At 44.6% G+C, this 13,802-nt stretch overlaps 1 protein-coding gene across 1 annotated transcript in view; it reads left to right on the top strand.

Annotated features, from left to right (window-relative positions):
• kif21a (kinesin family member 21A) overlaps window positions 1–13,802 on the top strand; it is a 79,084-nt gene that overhangs the window by 406 nt on the left and 64,876 nt on the right.

Here is a 13,802-nt window from a genome sequence, read left to right as displayed (position 1 = left end):
TAACGGGGTAAATGCGTAGTTGTGTTTTGTTAATTACCCGGTGCCACCTGTCAGTCAGCGCAAAGGGCCTAGCAAACACCTGCAGGTCAACACACGCACGCACGCGCACACACACGCACGCACGCACACACACACACACACACACACACACACACACACACACACACACACACACACACACACACTGTATCTATTAATGATCAGCCTCATTTCGGTGACCCACTTATACCGGGGCACCTTGATGGTGCTACCGGCTTTTCAGGACACATGTTCGGTCAGTTAAGTGCCGTATCTCCGCTAGGATTTCCACAAAGTTGAAATGCACATTTTGTTCCATGCAAAAGCATCACGCCCTATGCACAGATACACGCACATATGGATCTGTCTCCAGCACATGCATGAGGAGGGATGATATCATCTATTTTACTGGATGAGCTAAGAAAGGCAGAGAGGATGGGAGAGACAAATCAGTGTGTGTGTGTGTGTGTGTGTGTGTGTGTGTGTGTGTGTGTGTGTGTGTGTGTGTGTGTGTGTGTGTGTGTGTGTGTGTGTGTGTGTGTGTGTGTGTGTGTGTGTGTGTGTGTGTGTGTGTGTGTGTGTGTGTGTGTGTGTGTGTGTGTGTGTGTGTGTGTGTGTGTTTTCTAAAGCCCCTCCTCAAAGCCTCCTGCAGAGAGACGGTTAATCGATGAAAGGAGAGCTTCACTGACAGCCAGGTTTTAAGGAAAGGACAGTGAGCCGTTCACTCCATCCCTCTCAAGTCTGATCTACTGGCTTCAGTGTTTAAACCCCTTACAATTACACCTTTTGCTTTATCAGTAAAAAAGCTTCCTTTTGCTCAAAACACTTGATGTGCTATTGTGCTGAGGAGGCCGCTCCCTACCAGCTGGTGAGGTGGCACAGTGGCATGATGGGATATCAGTCTCCCCCTCCTCTGTGTCTTTAATACAATGCGTTCGCTATTATAAAATGATAGCTGGCGGTTGTGATGTTGCATTTCTCTTTCCTCTTTCATTTTGCACCTTGTAAACAAACTCTGATTCTGTGAGTTCACAAAAGTGCAGCATCATGATTGTGTGCCAGGTTTGAGGCATTTCCTCCAAAGCTTCCTGGTTCTGTTTTGAAGGGGAACATCCACACTGATACGGTGTGTACGTGTTGCTGCTTTTGTTTTATTCAAGGTAACGTTGCCTCTTAAACAAAGTGAATGTGAAAAAGACATTTTCAAGCAGAGGTTATTTTAGCAGGAAAATATTGAAAATCTAAGAGCAAGAGCTTTTTTCTAGAGATGCCATTTTGTGCGAACATTAGCACAAACAGTTAAATGTTAAATGAGACGTGAAAACCCACATGTTGCAATGGCAATGTCAACAGATGTCAGTTTGTTTTGAGTGAAGGGGAAACAGTCATTCAGGGAGTTGAATGTAATCACAAGGTTGTAGAGATGATCGGGGATCTGAGCCGATCACGTGATTTTCAAAAGATCGGAATCGGGAGAAAAAAATTATAAAATGTTTTTATTTTATTTAATGTTACAAAACAAAAATGATCATGTTCACGTCTTAAAGTCATCCTGAGGCCTTAGCTTTGGTTTAAAATGACACAACATCATGTATCTGGCAACAGAGTGGGCGCAGTGTCTAATAGTAGCAGCAAGCTAACGAGAGGCTACGTTCAGCTGGTGACTCGGGAGTCGGGACGGAGAAAATGTCAGGAGTTTGGAAGTATTATGAAATTGAAAGCGAAGGCAGTGTAACAGCCAGATGCAATGTTTGCAAGGCGGAGGTTCCGCGTGGTGGAAAGAACAGGGCTACGTTCAACACGACCAATCTAATACGCCACCTGAGAAACAAACACAAACAACAACAACACGGCGAGTACACAGCGGCCACTCGGGGAACGGCACTGAAACAACCGACACTTTCAGAGACTTTTAAGAGGAAAGAGAAACTGCCCCAGAGCAGTGAAAAGGCCAAAGAAATAACAGCAAGATAGCTGAACTCATCGCGTTGGATGACCAGCCGTTATCTGTTACCTTTTTTTCTCTTAATGCATTGCATAAAGATCGGATCGGGAAAAATCGGTATCGGCAGATTGTCAAAATCAAATGATCGGAATCGGATCGGGAGCAAAAAAAGGTGATCGGGACATCCCTACAAGGTTGTATATTAGAGTAGAAGATGCGTTGCTGAGGGAGAGTGAGCGAACCCGGGGGGGTTTAGCACAAAGGGCGGATCGGCAAATGACTAATGAGTTGCATGTATTAGCAGTTTAACAGAGCGTTGATTCTAACAGTGCCGCGTGTCGGTCCGTCTCTAGCAGGTGATCTGTAACGTGATCTGCTCGGGCCTTTCTGTTCATCTCTCTGAGGCTGGAGTGGGAAAACCTTCTGGTGTGAGCGTTAACCATAACAACCAGCACCTGGACTCATGTGATGATATCGAGCACTGCTCTTCAATAAATCCTGCTGTGCTGTGAACTACTTGGTTGGATGTCATTGAATTCTGTGGTGCGATGAGACTGCAATGTGTTGTTGCATTGGACTGGACGTTAGAACTAACAACTATAGCACTTTAACTTCAAAATAGAGCTTAATGATCATCTGTCTAATAAGCCGGTTATTTTTCCTAAAGATGCACGTCCTGATATTGATTTCTTCCAACTGTACACAAGTAACCGGTATTACCTTCTACTCGGGGCCGATTGAGATAAGATAACAGATCATTTTCTTTTTTTTTCACATCATTTTGTTCTGCACGTTTGCCTTTATTGGATAGAAAAGAGAGAGTGGATGAATTGCAGCAAAGGGCCCTTAGCTGGCTTTGTTGTAGTAACGAGTAAGCATTTGTTTTTTTTTAAGGACAAGTTCATAACCTGTAGTTTATGCACACCTGAGGTTAAAAAGGCTGATTAGATCAAAAATATGTTTTTTCATCTTGTTTTTCTCGTTTAGTCCGTTAAAGCAATTTAGCATCAGATGTTATTACATGGCTTAGTTGAATACTCGATTCTGATTGGTCAATTCAGAACACGTGACACGTTGTTAATCCAGAACAGACAGACCGCTGTCAAGGACTTATTGACCGTTGTTAAGGACGCTCACATCTGCACAAACAAGTCCGTTCGATTTAACTGTATACAGTTTGGCCGAAAAGCAAAGTGCATGCTTCGCGTCGGCTCCTGATCTGCCTGTCGGTGTTCCATCAGCATCTCCCAACACATGCCTTGGTTTATATTGTGCATCCCTATATTTACCTGACACCGGATGTTTGTTGCTGGTAAATTGGGGAATTATGGCCACTTATTTAAACTCGTAAAAGCATGCTTGTCCAAACTGTACATAAGTATGTGTTCAGAAAGACCTTCTAAGCATGCAGACTGCAGTCAAAGTGCCGCGGTCGGATGTTTGGTGTTCTGGTTTCAGGAACTACAATTACAGCCCAGATTATTCCCCAGTACGTTTCCCGCCGTCAAACCAGTTCCTTTTGCAACAGTATAATCTGTCAATAAAATATTTTGCGGCAGTTTCAGCTTTTATAGCTCGACAAATAAACTACAATTCTGCAGCATTTCAGGGATGTGACGCTGTCTGCAAAACCAAGCCTGTGATTAGAACAACGGGGTTGACACAGATGTGACAGCCAGCTGTGCTATAGGTTTGCAGTGGCATGTTTTAACTGCTACCAACGGCCTGTCACGAGCGTGTCAACAAGCCTCAGCGTCCACTGCTGAATGTGGGTGTGACAGTTGGTAACATATTTGAGTACGCACCCTCCTTTCTAAAGTGTGTGTCAACAAAGTGGAAATGTAATCACCAAGCATCCACACACTTTAGCTCCTTATCTGGGACATCTCCTGTTTGTGTTGAGGGGAGGGGAGGGGGGGGGAGGGAGGGCTATTTGTCTGTTTTGCAAATGTGAGGGTTGTTTTATGTGATGTTTCATTCTTTAAATGATTTTCCCTTTTCTTTTTTTGTTGTATACCGGTTTGTGTGCATGTAAATGGTCTGAAACGCCTCCATTGGACTCCTTTGTTTACTTCCAGAAAATAATGACATCACTATGTAACACTTGGGCTTCTATTGGCTAGCGCTCCAACACATTGTACGTGTAGGCTAAGGGGCGGGACATCTCTAAGCGGTTGACCAATCACAACAGAGCCAGCCAGCTAACCAATCAGAGCAGACTGGGCTCTGGTTTCAGACAGAGGGTGAAAAGAGGTGCTGCAGCTCAGACGGTGCTTTTTGAACATCAAAGCGTGGAGACATGTCCCATAGAGACACTACATACTGATATGAACCTGAAAATGAACAAAGTAGGGCCCCATTAATTACATATCTTTTTTATAATTTCTTGGAAGAAATGCGAATTATATAATATTGAACGTAACGTATACAAACTCTCACTCCATAAAATAGTACAAACATGTAATGGAAAAATGTTTGAGAAGCTTATCTTGGAGAGCAGCGAGTTCAACGTGCACTTTAATCCATAATGCCTGATCCAAGTTGCATACACAGAGTTGTTAAGGAATAACGGGTCCAACTTGAGGTTGTTTAATCGCTTTAAGACCCCGGCTTATTCCAACAGTTTGTCCTGTTCTTTTCAGAGAGGAAAACATGTGCTCATGCATCGGAGTCCATCGTATGCGTCTCCCTCAGGAAGGCCAGGCTCTGCAGGCTGTCCTGTGGGGGGCTATTTGCACAGTGCAACACGTCGTCTCATGGCATTGAGGGGAAGGGCTCAGGTGGGAGTGAGGACTTGTTGAACCTGCCTGCGCCGGGCCATTACTGCAACACAACAAACATGAAGCAGCCATCATTCATCACAAGGCGGTGACACATGAGCGGTGTGCATCAAAGCGTGAGGGCGTGTCTTCATACCTGCTGTAATAACTCTTAGTGCTGCGGTGAGACTGAGGCGGAGTGAGCCTCGGGCTAGCCGTCTGTCAGCTGTGGGGACGGGGTTAACTGGGGCAGGAGAAGCTTGTTAAAATGAGCCGCACGATTACAGGAGAGATCTGCTACTTAAGGCCCGGAGCAGGCTTAACTCACATGACGGAGACAACAGCTGAGAGGGGGGGGGGGGGGTCGCAGTGCAAACAGAGGCCAGGGGCCACTTTACTGAGGAGACAAGTGTGGCGCAGAAGGATTGAAAAAACACACGGACAGTAATGCGTTTCCTCGTAGAGACAAACAACCTCCAACTATACTTATTTTGAGTCTTAAATAAAGCATTTCTTAAACTGATAATCTGTATTCTTGGCCCGTTTGATCAGATCTACTGTCAACTGTGTCCATGTTAAAAAAAAGAAGACAATTGGGTTTTTGTTGCAAACGGTAACCATGGCTTTGATATCAATCCTGACGAAGTGTAAGACGGCACTGTACAGTGTACAGTTTAGATACTTGTACTTCATTTAAGTTATTTTGTTTTCTTCTTCGATACTTTTACTCCACTAAATCTCAGGTCAATATTTACATTTTTACTCCAAGCTACCCAACTGTATTTAATCATTATAAAAAGACGAAAAACACCTCGATAATTTCATATAGTTTTCAATGATAATAAGAAAGGATTCAAAAATCCAATATCGTGAATCCACGAAATACAAAATCAGGCAAAAATATATATATTTTTCTCCAAATCCTACATCCTGCCTAGATGTCAGTGCACATACAATAACCGTGATCACTGGGAGTGGGTCCTTGTCATTTCTTCTTTTTAAATAACTAAATGTTTTTCAACTTGTCTGAAGAATCCATATAATATTCTATCGTGATGAAGCACCACGGATGTTTAAAAAAAAAAAAAAAAGTAATCCGATTTAAAGAAGCTGAAAGTGTAGAACTTCTAATCATGACTGACGGGCAATATTATTACACCAAACCATATGTTACAACAATGGGAGGAAGTAGAGAAGAGCTCGAGTCCAACACACACACACACACACACACACACACACACACACACACACACACACACACACACACACACAGATTCCCAGGAGCCGGGGTCAGCTCCCTCCTGACAGACGGACTTGGCTCAGTGGATGTGAACAAAGCTGGAGGTCTGCAGAGGATTTAGACCCGTCAGAGCTTTGTGTTTGCATGGTGACGCCCTGGGTAACGAGCATGCATCTCAGCGACCCGTATCCACACACACACACACACACACACACACACACACACACACACACACACACACACACACACACACACACTCCTCTGACGACAGGCCTTCACTGCCCTGCTACAAGTACTGTACTGTCGACCAACGTAAAACCACTGGAATCATTATATAAACAAGCACTTGAAACACTAGACAAAAAGCCAATGCGGTATCATCGTTGCCACATTGTTCAAAAGTATAATCTGTTCAGCTGGGAATATCTCAAAGTATACAAAAACGTATGCTTAGTATACAAGGTCACTCGTGGGTTGGCTCCTCCTCCTCTGGCTGGCTTCATCAGCCTGAAGCCCACCTCAACCAGGGCTACTAAGTGCGGCTCGGGGAGACGGCGCCTTCCCATTTGGGAAAAGTGCATTTAGCCAGAATGTCTTTTCATGTGTGTGCTGTGTTCTTGCTCTCAGGGTGCCCATCACCATCTGGCAAAGGGACTATCGGTGAAAACTAGCCTTTTGGCTAATTCGAGTAAATGTACATGTGTTTAATATCTTGTCCCTTCTTTTGAATAAATCAATTCAAGATGGTGGACCAAATACTCAGATATTGTACTTAAGCGAAAGTAGAAATACCGCAGTGTAGTAACTGGGTTCTGCGTTCAAAATGTTTCTCAAGGAAAAGCATGAGCATCAAAATATACTTAAAGTACAAAAAGTAAAAGTCATCGCCAAAGGGAAGGTACAAATAAAACCTGACTATTATCAGTAATATAGTTATTTTGGAACAATGCTCTTTAGCTGCGACTTGTGTTGCGTCCATCCTGTCGCTATGATCCACATTGTATCTTAGCGGTCGTTTGCGTTCCTGTTTAATGTCATATAGACCGTTCGGCCCCACGAGGACGACCGAATACGGCACTAAACGACTGCGGAAACGATAACGGGTCCCAAGGTGGATAGACCGGCATACGCAACGCTCTAGGGGGTCCAACGGCTCCGTGTGTGCGCCCTATACGATCATGTTCTGATAATGATGAGGCAATAGCCCCGCCTCTCCCCACCTCTGCTGCTCACCCCCGCGTCAAAGTAAACTGCACCCTGAATTCAGATTATTTATCTTTCTCTCGATATGGACCTAAACGCGAGTGAAGTCTAATCTGACAGGACGGAGACACGCAGCTCTGCTCACCTGCAGCTCCTCCCGCTGCAGCAAAACACACACTTCAAGTCAGATCATCACCCTTAGCTATTTTAATTACCTCTCAAACTAAACTAGTTATAAATATGTTTATTTTTACTGTCGGCCGGAATGGCCTGAGGCTCATCTCGCTGTCCTGCTCCTCTCCTCATGCCACTTGTCTCTCATGTGTTAGCCAAAGTGTTAAAGTGTTGCCCTCACAGAGCTGTGGATAACACCCACTCTGCCTGTAGCCCTGTGAGAGGAGTGTGTGTCTCCAACCTGCTTTGAATAGACGCGGCTCGTTACACTGAGAGATTACGTTATCGTACATCACTGTTTTTATCATACTGTAATGAGTGCACTCGGGCTGACAGACAGTTTCACTTAGGATGGTGCAATACAAGTTGGTGATGGATGTGTTTGATCTCTGCCCCTGTACCGTAGTTAACATGTAAGCATTTTAAATTGTACTAAATGCATCGGCTTACCTTGTTTGGTCGATAACATGTAAAGAGACGCATTCTCTTTTGCTTGGTTCCTCAAACCCAACTGTTAAAACCCAATATATTCTTTTAACAAGATGAAGAACAGAAAATAGCAGCTCACATTTGAACAGCTGGTACCAGTCAATGTTTGCTTCATAAATGACTTGTTTTTACGAACATTGTTTGTATCGTTTCTGTTAATAACAAACGGACTAGTTAACGGCTTGTTTCAGCTCTGAGATCCGAACGAAGTATTTACAGTTTGAACAATTAGTCCATTAATTGAAAATAAATAAATGAGCAATTCAAGATGTTAGAAGACTGGAATGATCAGATAGTGAAATGTATCTTGACTTTATGTATTTATTTTGTAACTTTCTATTTATTTCCCTGGTTTGTCCATCCATGCACTTTGCTCAAAATGCAAAGCTTATTTTGTACAGGCAGTATAAGTAAAACAAAACAATAAAACATGCTTTATCATATGCCTAAAATAAATAATACAAAAAATAGAACAGAAATAAACAACAGTCCAATTAAATTCATAGTCATAGGGGACTATATTAAAAGTTAACCAACTTTATTTAATTGTCGTGTAACACAGCAATTCGCTACATTTCCAGGGTTTAACCGGCGTGCCTCTCTCTCCAGACAGAGGGCTCTCCCGTTCCAACACGATGCTAATCATAGCCTACACTTAGCTCAACTCAGCCCCAGAATAGCCCGACGGCCGGCCGCAGTTATCTATATCACAACCTCCAACGAGTCAGCACATTTCTGCATCTGCACCTTCCACTGTGGACACGTCTGTGACTCCTCCTCTTCCTACGCCACCCCATTATGTAGCACTTAAGAAACTAGCCGGACAAGCTAAATACGTTGTAATTATAGCGTAGTTTACATGTACCGTACACCACACCCATGTAAATATGTTGTTCCCTGCATTCCTGTCTTCGTCTTCCTCCATTTTTTCTTTGTTGGCATCTTCTTCCTCCAGCACTCCTCCGTCTGTGTGCTCAGCCTTTCCCTCGCCTGTCCAGTTAAGGGGCTCCGCTAAAACCGAGGAGGGTCTAAATGTGGAGCTGGAATAGGATGTGGATGTAACTTTAACTTCCATCATCAAACGTGACAGCAGAACGTCAGAAATACCGCGCAGACGGACGTGTGTGTGTGTGTGTGTGTGTGTGTGTGTGTGTGTGTGTGTGTGTGTGTGTGTGTGTGTGTGTGTGAAATATGTTTAAAATAATTGTTTTTTTGTTTATTTTATACGAAAATGCTCAAATATCGCTTGTTCCTGTTGCGTAAAGGATGTCTGTTGTTTTATCAAATAGGCTTACGAACTCTATATCTGCTTGTTCCGACCAAATGAATCATTTAAAGATGTCACCTTGAACTCAGGAACTACTGTGGATATACAGATGCATCGCTATTGAAAGCTACACATTAAGACATGCACACAAAAGATACAACAGGAGAGGAAAAAAAACATAATAGGGTCCTTTTTTAATAAGTGATGAAAATGCGATCCTCACCCACTCACTCCTCTCACCCTCTCACTCCTCGTGCACGGTGAGCTCGTCAGACCCCCCCCTGTGTCAGACAGTCTTTCACCTGAAACACACGCGTGGACTTCCACCGTGCTGAAGGCAGTGGATGCAAATGCTCTCCGCCACCTGCTGCTATGGCGCAGCAGCTGTCTGCATCTGCATATTCACGAGGGGTCACTCATTAGAGTTTTGCTGCAGGTGTGAACATGAAACGTGGGTGGTGTTGATGGTGTCTTTATTATAACTTCTCCGTGTTGATTGGCCGCCCGCTGGAAGATAATCACACAGGGTTAACCGAGCTGCAGCACTGACCTCTGATGTGTTTACCCAACATACTATCTGCTATGGCTGCCCTGAGAGCAGCAGATGGTGGCTGGACGACGTGTCCTTCACACACACACACACACACACACACACACACACACACACACACACACACACACACACACACACACACACACACACTTTGAGGGTGAGCTTTTGTGTCGCCGGCTGGTTGACACAGAGATGGGACTCGTGTGTCAACAGCACATGGTTGAATGACACTGCAGTCCAGGGCTGACACGGCAAACACTCAAGTGGAATTTGTCGGAACATGCATGCACCACGTTGATATGAATTAAATGAATACAAGCTTAAATATAATTAGACAGTTATAAAATACAAGAGTGAAAGTTACAGTGCAGTGCAAGATATGATTAATTAAAAGGCCGTGGGAAATAGATCCGTTTTTAAGTCTTGAAGTGATTTGCAATTTTTCATAATAACTCATCTTGATTTGAGCCCATTATCTGTGCCAGTAGTAAAGGGTGACTGAGATGCACATGGACTGAAATTGAATGTATAATACAGACGTGTTGTCAGTTTTGCAAAGCGTTGGCTGCATTCCAACATTTATGTAACCAAGCTTAAACACTCATATGGACCGAACTCCTTTAGAGTCAGCCGTGCATTTAAGGAAAGGGTGACTGACCTAAAGTGCTTATGCAGTCCGACTGTGAAGCTCAATTTCTCCAGTTTCCATGGAGACTATTTTTATGTTATTCCCAATCTCTCTCTAGGTAGGTACATTTGAGAAACCGGCTCGAGATACACTTTGTTATATTCCATGGAATGCTCTTAACATCCCGATAGCAATGAATATCTGAAGTGCTTTGACAATAAATACATACAAAAATATCATCTGTGGAAGCCGTGGCGCTGTAAAAAGCACGACCAATCATCTGAGCCGGCCCGGCTAAAGTAACTGGATGGCCTACCTGCCTGTCAGCCTTCCATCTGGGCACAAACTTATCTCGTGCCCTCATTGGTCATGTGCGCGTTCGTGTGTGTTGGAGGAGGGGCTCTGTGAGGAAGTGGCAGATTTTTTCCAGCTGTGTATTTTCAAATTCTAGCGCACTCGAGCTGGTTTCTCCAAAATGACCCACCCCACCTCATTCCCAGTATTAGCTAATGTCAGAAACTAGCCAGTAAAAGCCTTTGTCGACTGGGTTTCTGGAGCAGAGAGTAATGCCAGTACTGAATACTGGTATTGAACACCATTGGATATTTATTAAGGTTCTGACACTCGAACATTACACACCATTAAAATGTCCCAGTTCCAGCAGCGATAAAAAACCATGAAGTTCTACTGCTGCTGGATGTGTCTTTGTTAAAATTAGACATAGTTATTATCACTCTTCAACAAGTGTTAGTCCAGGATAATCTATTTTAGCCCGAGATAAAACGGGTCTTTCAATTCTCGCATTGAGCTGTGGATATTGAGTTCCTCTGCATCACCAGCACCACCGTCGAGTGGTTTGTTTATAGGGATGTCAAAATACACACGTGTACTATTAGAGTTTATTTGTTGCGCTAGAAGTTTAATTAAAACGCTCTCGTATTACAGTCGGTTTAACATTAACGTGTGTGTGTTTCCACTCCTGAAAAGGATGCTTCATAGCACACTGGTGTGTCCACAAATACAGTGCATCGTTAACCAGGCTGGACAACGGCTTGAAAACCTTTCTGCAGCATCCGTCTCCATTAGTTTTCCTCACCGGGCGTCTCAAACTCTGGTTCAGACAGATGTGTGGTGGCGGGTGGGAACAGGGGCTCGTACGTGAACCGGACTGAGATGACTGAACATGTTTGAGTCTCTTCCAAACGAACTGCTCGGGGACAGAAGGACTTAACGGTCTTTGCTGCAAAAAGTCTGGAGACTTGGAGTCAACAAATATGACTTTTTAAATGTGTGCTTATTTGTGTTTGACAGCAAATTAAATCTAAATGAATTTAAACATTTGGACTGCACAATTATTTGACTTTTTAAAAAAAATCAATATGGACTCGTGTATCGTTGAAATCGCAGAAAGCACAATGTGTGTTACCATTTTAAATGAAAAAGTAATGCTTAACAAATCACATAAAAGAAATCACATAATAATATATAATATTTTTATATATTCTCACCGTCCCCATTCTCACTGTCTCCGTCCCCACCGACTCATAAAGCTGGCAATGTCCTCGATCTCATATTCTCAAGGAACTGCACTACTTCTAACCTCTCTGTAAACCCGCTCCACACCTCCGATCACTTCATTTCATTCTCTCTACCCCTTTCCAAACATAACGAACTAATCTCTTCTCATCCTGCACTTGTCCGCCGTAACCTCCGTTCCCTCTCCCCCTCTACCTTTGCCTCCTCGGTGCTCTCAGCCCTCCCTTCCTCTGACTCGTTCCAACTCCTGCCTCCAAACTCTGCTGCAGAAACTCTCCTCTCTACTCTCTCATCCTCTCTGGACTCTCTCTGTCCTCTCACATCTCGGCAGGCTCGTCAGTCCCCTCCTGCTCCCTGGCTAAATGACGCACTGCGTGCTAATAGAACCGTCCTTCGGGCAGCAGAGCGGAAACGGTGGAAATCCAAACACCATGACGACCTCCTAACCTATCAGGCTCTCCTCTCCTCTTTCTCTGCTTCCATCTCTCAGACAAAAAGCACTTTCTTTCAAGATAAGATCCAATCTTCCTATTCCAATCCTAAAAAACTATTTTCCATCTTCTCCACCCTCTTGCATCCTCCCAAGGCCCCTTCCCCCTCCTCCCTTCTGTCAAGCGACTTTGTTAATCACTTTGAAAAAAAGGTTGACGATATTCGCTCTTCTTTTTCTGACTCACCCCTACTCACCGCCGGATCACCTGAGCCACCTTCAACCGGCACACTAACCTCCTTTTCCCCTCTCTCTCCAAGTGAGGTTCTTACCCTCATTACCTCTGCCCGCCCTACCACCTGTCCTCTGGACCCTATCCCTTCAAACCTCCTTCAGACTATCGCTCCTGATATTCTACCGTTTCTCACCCATTTCATCAACACTTCTCTAACTTCTGGTCACTTTCCACACACTCTCAAGGAGGCGAGAGTAAACCCTCTCCTAAAGAAACCCACTCTCAACCCGTCTGATGTTATAAACTACAGGCCTGTCTCTCTCCTCCCGTTCCCGTCTAAAACACTTGAACGCGCTGTCTTTAAACAACTCTCCTGCTATCTCCATCAGAACAACCTTCTGGATCCGCACCAGTCTGGTTTCAAGGCAGGTCACTCCACAGAAACTGCCCTCATTGCTGTCACTGAGGAACTGCACACTGCCAAAGCAGCCTCCCTCTCCTCTGTCCTCATCCTGTTGGACCTGTCTGCTGCATTCGACACGGTGAATCATCAGATCCTCCTTCACACTCTCCAAGAACTTGGAGTTTCAGGCTCTGCACTTTCCCTCCTCACCTCATACCTCAAAGACCGCACCTACAGGGTTACTTGGAGAGGGTCTGAGTCCGACCCTTGTCAATTAACTACAGGGGTCCCTCAGGGCTCTGTTCTTGGTCCCCTCCTCTTCTCCCTGTACACAAACTCGCTCGGATCTGTCATTAGCCCGCATGGTTTTTCATACCACTGCTACGCTGACGACACCCAATTAATCCTGTCCTTTCCCCGCTCAGAGACCCAGGTCGTCGCACGCATCTCTGCTTGTTTAGCTGACATCTCTCAGTGGATGTCCGCTCATCATCTCAAGCTCAACATTGACAAAACTGAAGTGCTTTTCCTTCCGGGAAAAGATTGTCCCTCTCTTGACCTAACTATCAACATCGGCCCCTCTGTTGTTTCCCCGACTCAGACTGCAAGGAATCTGGGTGTGATCCTAGATAACAAACTGTCCTTCACTGCAAACATCGCTGCTACAACCCGCTGCTGCAGATACACGCTTTACAGCATCAGGAAGATACGCCCACAGCTGACCCAGAAATCGACGCAGGTTCTGGTCCAGGCTCTCATCACCTCACGCCTAGACTACTGCAACTCCCTCCTGGCTGGTCTACCTGCATGTGCCATCCGACCTCTGCAGCTCATCCAGAATGCAGCGGCTCGTCTGGTCTTCAACCTTCCTACATTCTCCCACACCACTTCGCTCCTCCGCTCCCTCCACTGGCTTCCGGTA

The sequence above is a fragment of the Pseudochaenichthys georgianus genome, chromosome 6 (assembly GCF_902827115.2).
Source record: "Pseudochaenichthys georgianus chromosome 6, fPseGeo1.2, whole genome shotgun sequence".
Taxonomy (NCBI): Eukaryota; Metazoa; Chordata; class Actinopteri; order Perciformes; family Channichthyidae; genus Pseudochaenichthys; species Pseudochaenichthys georgianus.
This window is presented reverse-complemented; position numbering and strand designations above follow the sequence as displayed.